Source organism: Triplophysa dalaica, chromosome 23, assembly GCF_015846415.1.
Source record: "Triplophysa dalaica isolate WHDGS20190420 chromosome 23, ASM1584641v1, whole genome shotgun sequence".
NCBI lineage: Eukaryota > Metazoa > Chordata > Actinopteri > Cypriniformes > Nemacheilidae > Triplophysa > Triplophysa dalaica.
This window is the reverse complement of record NC_079564.1, coordinates 5969801-5982559: the sequence shown is the minus strand read 5'-3', so window position 1 is coordinate 5982559 and position 12759 is coordinate 5969801.

Genomic DNA, 12759 nt, shown 5'->3' with positions numbered 1-12759 from the left:
TCCACAGTTTTCCAGAGCTGACACCATGTTTAAAATAAGATGTGTCACTTTATTTACATCTCAGAAATTGCAAAAAGCAGATGGGAGGACTTTACATTCTAACTGACAAGCGCTTTCACAATTCTAACCAAAATGTGGGCCCAAGGTTATTTTAGTTGTGTTCCCGGTTGCTACATTCAACATCCAATCAATCAAATCTGTCTCCATGAAGTTCTTGGCTGAAAAAAAGTTGGTAATTTTGAAGTGTCAGACACTTTTTTCAATCCATCTTTTATTCGCTTGAAATGGATGTCTGTGGAGAGTGAGTCATCTGTAGAATAACACAGAAAGTTACTTTATGATAGATTTGTTTTAATCTTCTCGGTCGTGTCGTAAGTGAGAATCTTTCAATGCTCCAGTAGAAAGCAACAGACTTGTTATGTAAGCTTTTACATATGTTTCTATTGGCCCAACCTGTGTAAAGGAAAATGTGGTGCTTGATTACTAAAGTTGTGTTGTGTGTTGGCAGAATGTCAGTACTCATTTCTCTGTTTAAAATCACTCATGTTTAAACGGCATGCAATTTTGCAGCTGGCCGCAAAACACTGATTGGTTTCACAATCGCCTAGTTGTTAAAAATTATTATGTCATATCATTTTATATTATTATGGGGCTAGCCATCAGCATGTTTGCATAAAACCGCAATAAAACACTTTCACCAGTTCTATAAACAATGAGGGAAATATTCTTCACCATGGAAGTTGCTTTTAAATTTCTCTGTTCTGTTGAACACAAAATAACACATTTTGAAGAATGTAGGAAGGAAAACAGTTTGTGGGCACTTTTGACTAACATTGTAATTGTTCCTATAGTAGTAAATGTAGACCAAGAACTGTTAGGTTACAAGCATTCTTCCAAATATCTTCTGCTTTCTCTTCATTTATACTCTTCATATTTCTCTTATCATTTATGACAGAATTTTAATTCTGGGTGAATTGATAGTGCAGGTTACATGTTGGCAGCTTAGCAAATAAGATTGAACAGACTTTATATTGTAAATAAATCACCAAAGCGCCATACAATACATTGTAAATAGTTTGTATTGTGATATCGTGCCATGGTATAATATCCCATAACATTAAAATAAAAACAAAAATCTTTCCATTAAAGAGAGACTGTCAACTTCAAGTTCTTTTACTTTGGCAAAATATACTAGAATATGCTGGAATCTACTTAATATGGCCTCAAAGCGAGACGAACTTAAAATTCTGGGTTTTATGCAGTCTTTAAACAGAATAAAATCTATTTACACACAGGGACAAGAACAGCATTATGTCTGCTGTGATCATTTATAGAACTTGTGCTCAAGACAGAACCTTTACCATGCCTATTTTTTGCAGTCATTTTAGTAGAGTCGCACGGTTGGAGCTCAGTGGGCAATTAAATAAGCATAAATAGGTGTGTTTGTTTACGCAATTAGACAGAGAAATGAGAGGCCACACCGGAGACATTGTAAACCAGGCGAAACACGGTGCTTTGAAAAAAACGACAACCACAAATTTTACAGCTCCAGAACTTTGTGGTGGTAAATAGCTTTGACTTTATAGCGGAAAAGTAGTAAACGCAAGTTTGTGTTTAGAAGTGCTGCAGAGCTGGAATCTTAAGACTCTAAACGTTAGAAATATTTGTATGGCATTATGTCATTTTAAGGGGCTTCTGGGGCTGAAGTATGCAGAGTCTCTTGAAATTAGCATTAACAAATTGACCTCGATCAAGATGGTAAGACAAATCTGTTCTCCTTTTGCTGGCACTGCTTGCAAACAGATATATAAAAGGTTGTTGAAATAATCTGTGAAAAGTGGACGACTTTTCCTTTTGGCTATTTCCCCCCAACCTTTTCCATTTTATTTGACAGGAATCAATATTAACAAGAAGTCCAAGCACACCTGAGACTTCGCAATCTTGTTTGATACTTGATATCAGTCAGAAGCAGATGCAACGGCTATCGCATGCAGGGATAGTGATGTGGAGCAGATTTGATCCTGGTCTGAGATCATCTGGCAGCACTCTTTTTTTTGGAAGTGACAGATGAGGTCAGAAGTGAGAATGACTTTATTCCTCGTTGATACCGAGACTGAGGAAAGGCTGACTGAGTGTTGGCAATTTCTGACACCTTTCCTAGAAAAAATCGGCAATGGTGTGACCTCTGCTGTATGTTTTGTTGAGTTGGCAGGGGTGCATCAATTTCATACTACAATGTATTAACACGTACAAAAGAAGACTAAATTTTGTTTTGCACCGTGGATCGCACTGTAAATCATACATTTTGGTATTTAGCCATTTTTGGCTTTGTTCAGACAGGAAGGAAAAATCTGTTTAGTCGTTTCTAGATGTACAGTACATCATTGCTATAACAACCACACACTGACCACAATGTCTAAACAGAACAATCAAATATCATCAAATGACCCTGTGGACATCAGATTGGATATAAAAACCAAATCAGATTTGTCTGCAGTGTGAACAAAAGCATTAACGTCACTATCCACCTCTTCAATGCCCCTGCACATACATCTTTTTCTTTCTTTCTGACCTTCTCAAAAATATCTTTCAAAAGTCATTATCATGTGTGCATGGGAGAAGGATTTTAAGTGTACAGGACAGCAGGATCCGAGACTACAGTACTAAACAGCCTATTTATATGGCTGTAATTAAACCATGAAGCCCATGAAGCACAGTGATGTTCCACAAACCTGTAGAGACAGTTCACAGTACCATTATTTCTTTTCTGTGTGTAACCGGTGTTAAAGGTTAGAGGTGTCAAAAGTGCACCCCCATTACTGTCCAACCACCTGGTGTTGAGATCTCATGGTACCTTCAGCTAACACATTATCTCTGTTTCCATCACCTCGGAAGAGCTATTAAAGGGATTATTCACCCCAAATAAAAATGTAATCACGCTCATCTCACTCAAAACCTGTGTGTGACTCTTTTTCTGTGGAAAACAAAATAAGTTATTTTAAGAAATGTCTTGGTGGTTGTGTCAGTACCATTGATATCAATGGGAGACAATGTTGTTTGGTTGCCCACAATCTTCAAAATATCTTCTTTTGTGTTCTGTAGTCAAACAGGTTTTGAAAGAGGCTGAGTAAATAATGAAAGATTATTCATTTTAGGGTGAATCTCTACATGGACAGAAACTATTTTTGAATCAGCTTGTTTTGACAGGACACAACTGTCATAAACACAAATTGTTTGTTAGCAGCATCCAAGAAACCTGACTGCAGAAGCACTTTGCCCGAAACAACATGCAACATTCAATACATTATTTCAGCATTTCCGTAGCCTAAAATACACCACTGGATGTTGGTTTTACCCTACTGTGACAACTATTGACTGACACCAGAACAAGCTTGATGGATTTCAAAAATCCATAAAATCTAACTAGCTAAGTTTAGTACAGCACACTGTGCAGCACATCTACTGTCCTACTGGTCAGATATCCGGCACGCTCACATCCACGACTCTTAGAAGTAAAAAAGTGACAAAGTAATGCTGCAAAACTGGCAGCAGGACTTAAAAGATTTACTCAGAGCCAATATAAAGCCAATATAAAGCTTGAAAGCCGTCAATCCTGGAAAGTCAGCTATGGGCAGAGTTACTACTGCCGTTGACAGGCTGTATTTGAATTTTAAATTCTGATTATTTGCTGGGCTCATAACGCTATGTGGCAGTGCAGTTTTCAAAAGATTTCTAAGTGTGGGTTCACACACATACACACAGTATTTAAGTGTACATTTGAACATAATACCGGAGGTTCAGCTGCGGGTAATAGTGATAGTTCACCCAAATATGAAAATGCTATCATCGTTTCCTCATCCTCTTTGTCATTTTAAACCTGTACGACTTTCCTTCTTCTACAGAACACAAAATAAGATATTTTAAAAAACGCTGTTATCCGAACCACGGCAGTATCCATTCACATCTATTGTATGAACACAAAACCAAAGTCAATGGGTACCGCCAATGTTCAGTTACCAACATTCTTTAATCTTCTATTGTGGTGCAACATTGTTTCATGCATTATGACATCTTTACAATGTTAAATATGCTGGCTTCTCATGTTCAACAAAAAACAAGTTGGACGTATTACGTAGTATTTCTGTGCTCAAACCATCCCCTAGAGTTCGTATAGGTTTCAGAAATGTTTTTCGAACATGAAATTCCCTTACGTAACAACCAGCAAGAGCGAGAAAAGATCATGCCCACATGTCAACCAGCGAGAGCAGGAGAAAGCTGTAAAGTTCAGCTGTGTTTGTCAGTTCACGGAATTTCAGTGAAAATTGTTATATAATGGTGGACATAGCGCTGGATTTGGAGATTGTTTAATACTGAAAGATGAAGTTGTCACCATGCTAAAAGATGTCTGCATGCGGTAAGTGAAACTGCGTCAAATGTCTGTGTTTTGTTGGCAATCGGCGCATGTAGTATGTGCATTATGTAAACAACACAAGCTTATAGTGAATCAACAGTTATGCAGTATTTTGTGCTTGGGATTTAGTTCCTCCCCCCCAAACCTTCAGGGACTCATCTGTTTATTGAAAATAATCTTACAGCTGTATCTTTTATAAATTTGATCAAACTAAATACTTTTCGAAGACACAAAGTATGCAGTACTACTCTATAGGTCCTCAAGATTAATATGAGATTGGCAGAAACTTAGTGTGTTACCTCTGCTGAGAAACTTATACCGGTTTGAAATGACAAGAGGGTGAGTAAACGATGACAGAATTTTCTTTTATGCTTGAACTGTCCCTTGAAGTATAAGACATGTGTCATATAATTAGAGTTTATGTTAAATCTGGTACTCAATGACTTAAGTAGCTATTGTTTTTCTGTTTTTCTATAATTATAATCTTCCTCCGATGTGGAAATGCTTTTTTGGTTAAAATGTAAATTGTCCACTTCTTTCGAAATCCACAGATGTAAGTGAAATTGATATCAATTAGGCTATGCCACCCAAATTGCCTGGGACAATTTATGCTAATATATTTATAACTGCTCCACTCCAAAGTACTTTTTGTATTAACGCTTTAGCAAACTCTTTTTCATTCAATATCTTTGAGCCCACTGCAAGATTTACAATTCCAATGAGAAACAACCTTTTGAACGGTTTAGTGCTGCTATTTTTAAGAGATGCTATTTGCAACATAAAAGCGTGCCTCCTCATGCCTGTTACCAACCACAGTCAAGCAAAGAACAAAAGACAGAAACACTTTCACCATCAGCAAGGTATAAATGATCTGATTTCTCCTCAGCATGAAATATGTTCTTTACAAAAAACGTGAGTTGAACAATTTTGCAGAAAACTGCAGAATATTTTTTTGATCCTTTCGATCAGGTCGGAGCCTCTCTTCTGAGACGCAGCAACTCATTATTTAGGTTCTCAATTGTCACAACTTGTGTAATACAATAATTGTAGGAAAATAGTAAGTCAGAAATACAGTCAGGAGAAACAACCCTAGTGTTTGAAAAACTGGAATAATTTCTGTGCTAATTATGATGTTTGCAAACTATGTAAACAAAATTGACATGTTTATTTTATTAGCATGACAGAGAAGGAGAAACCATTGACACACTGTGCCTCAATGAGCCAAAGTCAACTCAATTAACTCCAGCGATAACAGAGTTCTGTATCTATCACCAAAAATTCCCATTTTTAGGTTTCATCAAATAAAAGGATGTTTTTACACAGGCGTCTGCGGAGAATTGATTATGACTGGAAGAGTCATGTGCTGATTATAAGAAATGATCAAATGATTTCACTAACTTCACAGAATGAGTTTCTTTTAAAAGCCCCATCTGATTATAACAGACAATGGCTTTACACTCATCCCAGCTCTGACTGATGATTGGTTGCTAGGCCCTTCAGGCTAAACCCTGTCAGTGTTCCTGTCTTCTTATTATTCATTAGCTGATGAAAAATGAAATCCCAGTCTTGTAAGGGAATGAGAGACATTTGACATCAGGCCTCTACAAGCCTTCTGTACAGTTTCTCTTGTTACCCTTCTCTAAGAGATACAAAATGGCAATGTGGCTTTCTTTTCAAATACGTAGGCTTTTAAAGCACATTCAAGTATTCTTAAGGTTAGAATTATAGGTGTCCCAATATACCAACTGTGAAAGCCAAATATTGTGTTATTTTTGTGTAATAGATCACCCAAAGATGAAAACTGTGTCAACATTTACTCACGCTGTTGTCATTTCAAACGTGTATGACTTTCTTTCTTCCCCAGAACAGAAAATATTTAGAAGAATTTTGATAACCAAACAATGGCAGTGCCCATTGACTTCTTTTGTCAATGTGTACTATTGTCCAGTGACCGACATTCTTCAAAATATCATCTTTTGTGGAAATCATACAGATTGGAAATGACAAGAGGGTGAGTAAATGATGACAAAATGTTCATTTGTCAGTGAATTTCCCATCTAATACTGTACATAATAGTGTAAATAATTCAGTACTCATTTAACATTTTGCCATTATGGTTACAAATTCTCTCTCATTTGATTTGTTGGTCTCAAATAGGGAATACACAAAATAAATAAACAGTTAGTTTAAAGTGTGTTTGGTATCATGTGTTACTTTGTTTAATTTCATTTAAAGATAGTAACAATGACAATGCTGTTTTTGACATTATCATCATTTACACCCGGCATATGAAAAACACAATTTCTAACACAATTAATTTACTCCACGATACGACAAGTATGAGAGCACGATTTGACGTTCATTAATTAAAACAGAAAATTCCCCTAACTCATATAAATGTAAATATTCACTCTGTCAGTAGTGATATGTCATTAAAAGAAAAAGAAAATGCTTGAAAAATAGTTTGTTTACATTAAACTTAAAATAATGAGAAAACACATTAAGTTTGCTATTGCTCATAAGCTCACTTTTTATCTCAAGGTGCAGACCTGGTCGGCGAGTAATTTGAATACAATTTCAATTTGCTCTGGAAATCACCATATAAATGAAAGACCAGGAGTCTACAAGATCACAGGGTCCAACCTCACCAACCCGCATGAAATCTGATTCTGTCATGTGTTTTCACCGGACACGGCATCCATGTGTTTTGAATTTGATGCCTAAAAATGTCTTCGCACAACCTAAAGTTTTGACCTTGATAGCAGATGTTCGTTAATCTGACTCATTCCGATATCTTTGGCCAGGAAGCTTTTAAACAAATTAGAGATTTTTGGCTGAAAGTGAACTTCGATCAAGCTGTCAGGAGTTTCTCCAGCTGTATCAAACCCTTTTATTAGGTCAAACAGACTCTAGATGTATAGATACAATGTGACACAACATGCACATAACAATCCAAATTAGCTTTTGCGATATTTGCCAGAACACTTTAATCTTCCTCCTTGGAGAAAAAAGGAAAACAACAGCGTGTAGGTCCCTTTGCGTCTGTCTTTGCTCAGTATGAGTAGTGATTATGCCGAGCCCTTATATTGGCCAGATGAAAGAGCCAATCTAGCACGACTATCTGTTTTGGGTTGATTCCATAGAGATCTCATAAAGGTCTATTGTAGTATAGCCTCCAAAATTGCCCAGTCCCAATATATCTGCATAGTCTATAAAAGAATGACTCATACAGGTTGTAAAAACAGGCTTTCGCTGGCATTCAGTCTGAGGTAAACATGCAAGATATCAGTAGTTTAGCGTAGTGGGGGGTCTTAAGATCAACTGTCATTTTAGGGAATCATGCGGTGTATTGTACTTTTTATGAATGGATTAATCCTAAAAAGATGATACTGTTGGTATGCTTGATACTGTGTGAGCGTATTTTCCACCGTTTCCGCAACTGTTTATCAAACTACTTAAGGCAGTATATCTCTGGTTATTACAGAGACGAAGCATCCCCATAAACAGAGGAGCGGGGAGGATGAGACAGTCTTTATGTGGCTAATGTCCCCTGCAGCTATGCAAAGAAAAAAGCTATGGAGCATGGTGATTTGGGATGATTCGAGCGCCCGTACACACGCGAGTCATCTGTTTGAAGGTCACATCTATCTCGCACTTGTGTTTATTAAACCACACCGTCTCGGTTCTTTGCCTCTCGTTTGAGACACGAATGTAGCCAGGAAGAATCCTGAATGTCAACCGATGCTCTTGTGCTCCTCCACAATAATGAAAAGACTACAAAAAAATGAACATCATTTTTTTTAGCTACATCACCCAACCTACTGCTGATCAGTCCTTAAGGGCGACCCCTGTGAAATGTATTCAACCCGTGATGCAATGCGGCAATGAGTGTCTAAAAATATAAATGAAAATCATATGTCATTTCCTTATGGTCATGGTAAAACAACAGTATTAAAAGCACAATCCAGAAAATCTGTGTAGACCGTGTTCAGAAATTCTTAATCTACGAGATTGTTCAGAGAAAACAATGCTGAGTAAATTCACAAAGAGGGCATGAAATGTAGTGCATTCTCTGGAGGCAGAAAGCTCGATCGAACGCACATTTTTAAAAACATGCCATTTATAGGGAAGCAGAGGGCAACCTTGCAATGTTAAAAACCAAAAACTTCATGAATTCTTGTCTCTGGTCAGTGAGGGAAATGACACTAAGGGAGCTGAAGCGAAATACTATGGTGTTTAACATGCTGAGGAAGTAAAGAAAGTGCAGGACATTTACCGGTGAAACAAGTTTCTTCTATTTAATCAGCGCTTAAAGAAAACATATCATAAAGGACAAGATTTTTCCTCTACAATTAATATAACGTTATGATAAATATATCATAATGTTGTGCAAATGACAAAAAAATCCAAACTAACATTTTTAGTTTTAGTCACAATTAACGTTTGATCCCTCACAAATGTTCAATATATATTATTACAAAAAACTTCTTACCATATGGCTGTTATTCTATATAACAAGAGGGGCTTCAGATAGTCAAGAACTATATATATTACTGGAGGAAAAACTCACCTGGGCTATCGCTCTACTGAGCTGTCAGAATAATTGAAGATGAAGAACGATGAGAACCTGCAACTGCGGTCCTGCCTGTCTGCACCTCATAAGAGCACAAAGCATATCGGTTGGAATTAGCCAAATGGTCATGGTTTGGCATACGGCCACGAGCTTACCATTATGAGAGCAAAAAGCATTTTTTTCCATTTATCGGACGATCAAAAGTAGCCATGTCTTTTGCCAAAACACTTTTTGCAAGCATTAGAAAATAGATTAAAGTTATTTCATAATTCAGTTCATTCATAAACTGATAAGTCACATGACACTTGAGGCTCAGGTGACTGGCTAAATAAAATTGAACTGAGTGCAAAGATGACAGCATCCTGTATTTCTGCTAAGTAACTGTATTAAGATGAATGTGTAAGCTAACAAATAGCTCTCTCCAGCTATTAAAAATCTCCTTCGATTCGACTTGTCATTTTTTAATGAATGTAACATTCTTTTTCCTTATTATAGGAAGATATAAATCATGACATGATTTAAGGAATAAATCACAAGCGATTTGCTCAGAACAAGCTACACTGCCAAAAATATAATAAAAGCATAAATCAACAAAATTAATGTTAAATATTGTTTAAAGAACATTGCTTATATACTTTGCATCTCATCTCCCTTCTAACATGCTCTTCTTTAGAAATCATCAAAGACGGCACATAATATCACAGATGCAATGGAAGTGTCCGTCTGAGAGGGGATGCACAGAGAATATTTGTGAGATAACGTCTGTAGCAGCTAAAATTACCCAACGAATCAAAATTGTCCGTTGTTATATTTATAGCGATGCAGGATGAAGAAATGTGCTTCTCCCAATGGTGATAATAAAGCAATGTGGGTTAGGAGCATGTGTTATTCATTTTAATGTATCTCGGGTGCATTACAAACTACTGCTTTCAAAAAAATATGGGTTGTAGTTTTGCTATGTTGAGACATGGTTTATCTCTTCATTCCCAATAAGCCAAAAGAAGGTCTGGATTTGGCTGGTAGATGGGACTCTAAGTTTTTTTCTAGTTCAAGCCCTGACCTTATTATAGTAGCCCTGTTTTCATGATGTTATGTTCAGTCATTAACAGTATATGCTACTATACAGAAATGAAACAAGAATATATTTATGGTGTGATGCAAAGATTTATAGATCTCAAATGCATAACTAGAATGCTTGATGATATTCTGCAGCTCTCTTGTGTTTTTTTCTTGCATTAGATGGATAAAGGAATATTCTTCCCGCACATCATTTTTATACCTATACCACTGAAAGATAACAAAGGCATGCAAACCTGTAGAAAAGATACAGTGCTGACTTTAACCTTGACTTGGCACAATGCGCACACACAACACTTCAGGTCACACAAAACAGCAGTAGTAGATGGCCACCTGAGGCCGGGCAGCCTTACGAAAAAGACAGTTACTTTTATCACTTTCAGAAATGCTGCTTTAAAGCACCATAGCTCTTGTTCAACATTATAATCGTCCCCGTGCCACACACCGGAGGAAAATGTCGCCGTCTTATTGATGATATCCCCAAAGCTTTTACATTAATTGGTTATTTTACGACCGCAGTGAGTGGGGGACGATGGACTTTCCGTCCTGGTTCTGGAAAGCTCCCAGATCGAACACCGCATTAAAACAAGGCATTCAGCCAACAAGCCCAGTTTAGCAGCCTTGACAAAAAACACTTTGCATCAGCAAAAGTGAAGAAAAATTTAATATCTATTTTTAGAATCTTCTATAGTTTTAGAAATGTTCTTAGTTTAAAACAATACTTTTTGTGAGCTTTGCTAAGTGCTATAATTCACACTTTGGCAGGGTTAATGGGAGTTTCTATGACTTTAAGAAATATTAGAGGACTTAGCAGGTAACTGTAGACTCAAACTCTTAATGCACAGCAGATATTATAACTACAGACATATTAAAAACATACAATTGTTAATTATGAAGAATTAAAAGGATTTAACTAAAATCTAATGACTGGACACAGCTTTAACCTTCAACCGGTCAGCATAGATTTGAACAATGTGCCTATGTTTTTTTTTTATGTTTATAATTAAGTAATTCACTTTACAATAAGGTTATATTTGTTAACATAAGTAAATGTATTAGCCAATATGTGCAATATACTGTAGGTCCTTAGCATTTTTATCTTTCTTGTCAGTACAATTGTTAGTTCACTGTGCATTAATGTTCACCAATGTTAAATAATTTAACTTTTGAATTAAAAAAATTGTGTTGGTTAATGCTAAATTTAACATACAATAATGTTAATAAATGTGTAGAAGTATTTTTCACTGTTAGTTCATTTACATTAAATTACATTTCATTTGGCAGACGCTTTTATCCAAGTAGTTAACAAAATACAACCTTATTGTAAATTGATACCATACATTGACACAGCATTAGTGCTTTTAGAATTTTTATAAAGCACTAATGTCATTTCATGTTGACATGTTAAATATTCAAAACCCAAAATTGTTCTTTCAGGAACGAGGAAACCAAGAAGAGCAACACTTAAACCATGTTTAAAGACTGACTGTCTGATTTAAATGTCATTGAAGTTTAACATGTGTTCTGTCAGTTGGCAACTTGCTTTCAAGCAATATTCATTACAATATCCTTAGCTGAACATTTCAGCATAACTGAATAAGGGCCCTGGGCAACTTGCTAATTAAATGTAGGACTGCAATAACCCAAGATGATGCTCATGTCATTGCTCTCTGTCATTTATTTTCAATGCCTCTACAGTGTAAATGGTGACTTCTTAACGAGAAGGGTGTGTGTATGAGATGCTTGTGTGAATATGAATGTGGAGGAGCTGAAAATGTCTAAGCACAGAGCAGTTTGCAGGTGGATGAATCACATGTAGTATTCTTTGTAATAACGAATTTCCTTGAAGCAATATCACACACAGGGGAAATGAAAGTCTTTTCACTGGCTCTGGAATGTTCACAATTAATAATGTAATAATCTCTGTTAATTAATGCCTCACAGTGCCAAATTGCAAAAACAAGCCAAAAGCAGCCATGTAACCTCAGATGAATGTAGTCTCACTTAGAAATAAGGACCTTATTGGGACAATAAAGGCAAAGAAGCCTTACCAATGGTCATTTCCTTTTAATAATATTAATAATAATTCATAATTGATGTGCAATGTGCATTATTATTTTCTCTCTTTTAAAAACAAATGACAGAGGGTAAATGAACAACATTGACAAATGAATCAGAACTGAAATAAAAAACAAGGTTAACAGGGTTAAGCCTAAATTGTTATGTTTATTTAATTCATTTAAAATGTGTTAATTTAAAAGTAATCTATGATTGTAAATCAGTTCAAACCTGATTGTCAAAATTGTGTCAAATAATTGCTGGATAAAGTCAAGTTTGGCGCGTGAGACAGGTTAAAAACACTATGATGGAGTGGGGGTTAATGCATTTTCATTTTAGATAATAGTTTTCCCAGCATATCTTATTATTCCCAAGACAAACCTATAATAGGCTACTTGTGCCTCTTGAGTAATGGTTACTGGTGTACATTTACTTAAGTGCTATATGCTACTTTCCCTTTGAGATAATTGTACTTTGTGAAAGCACAGGTCAAGTATGATAATCCAGTAAAATGGCACTGTAGTAAAGTCCAGGCTTTTTGTCTTTGCCAAAATTAATACCTACAGGAAAGGTCAGAGTTCGTCTACGTGCGGATTTCGCTGAAGCACAGGGAAAAATTCACGGTGTGCATTTCTACCTC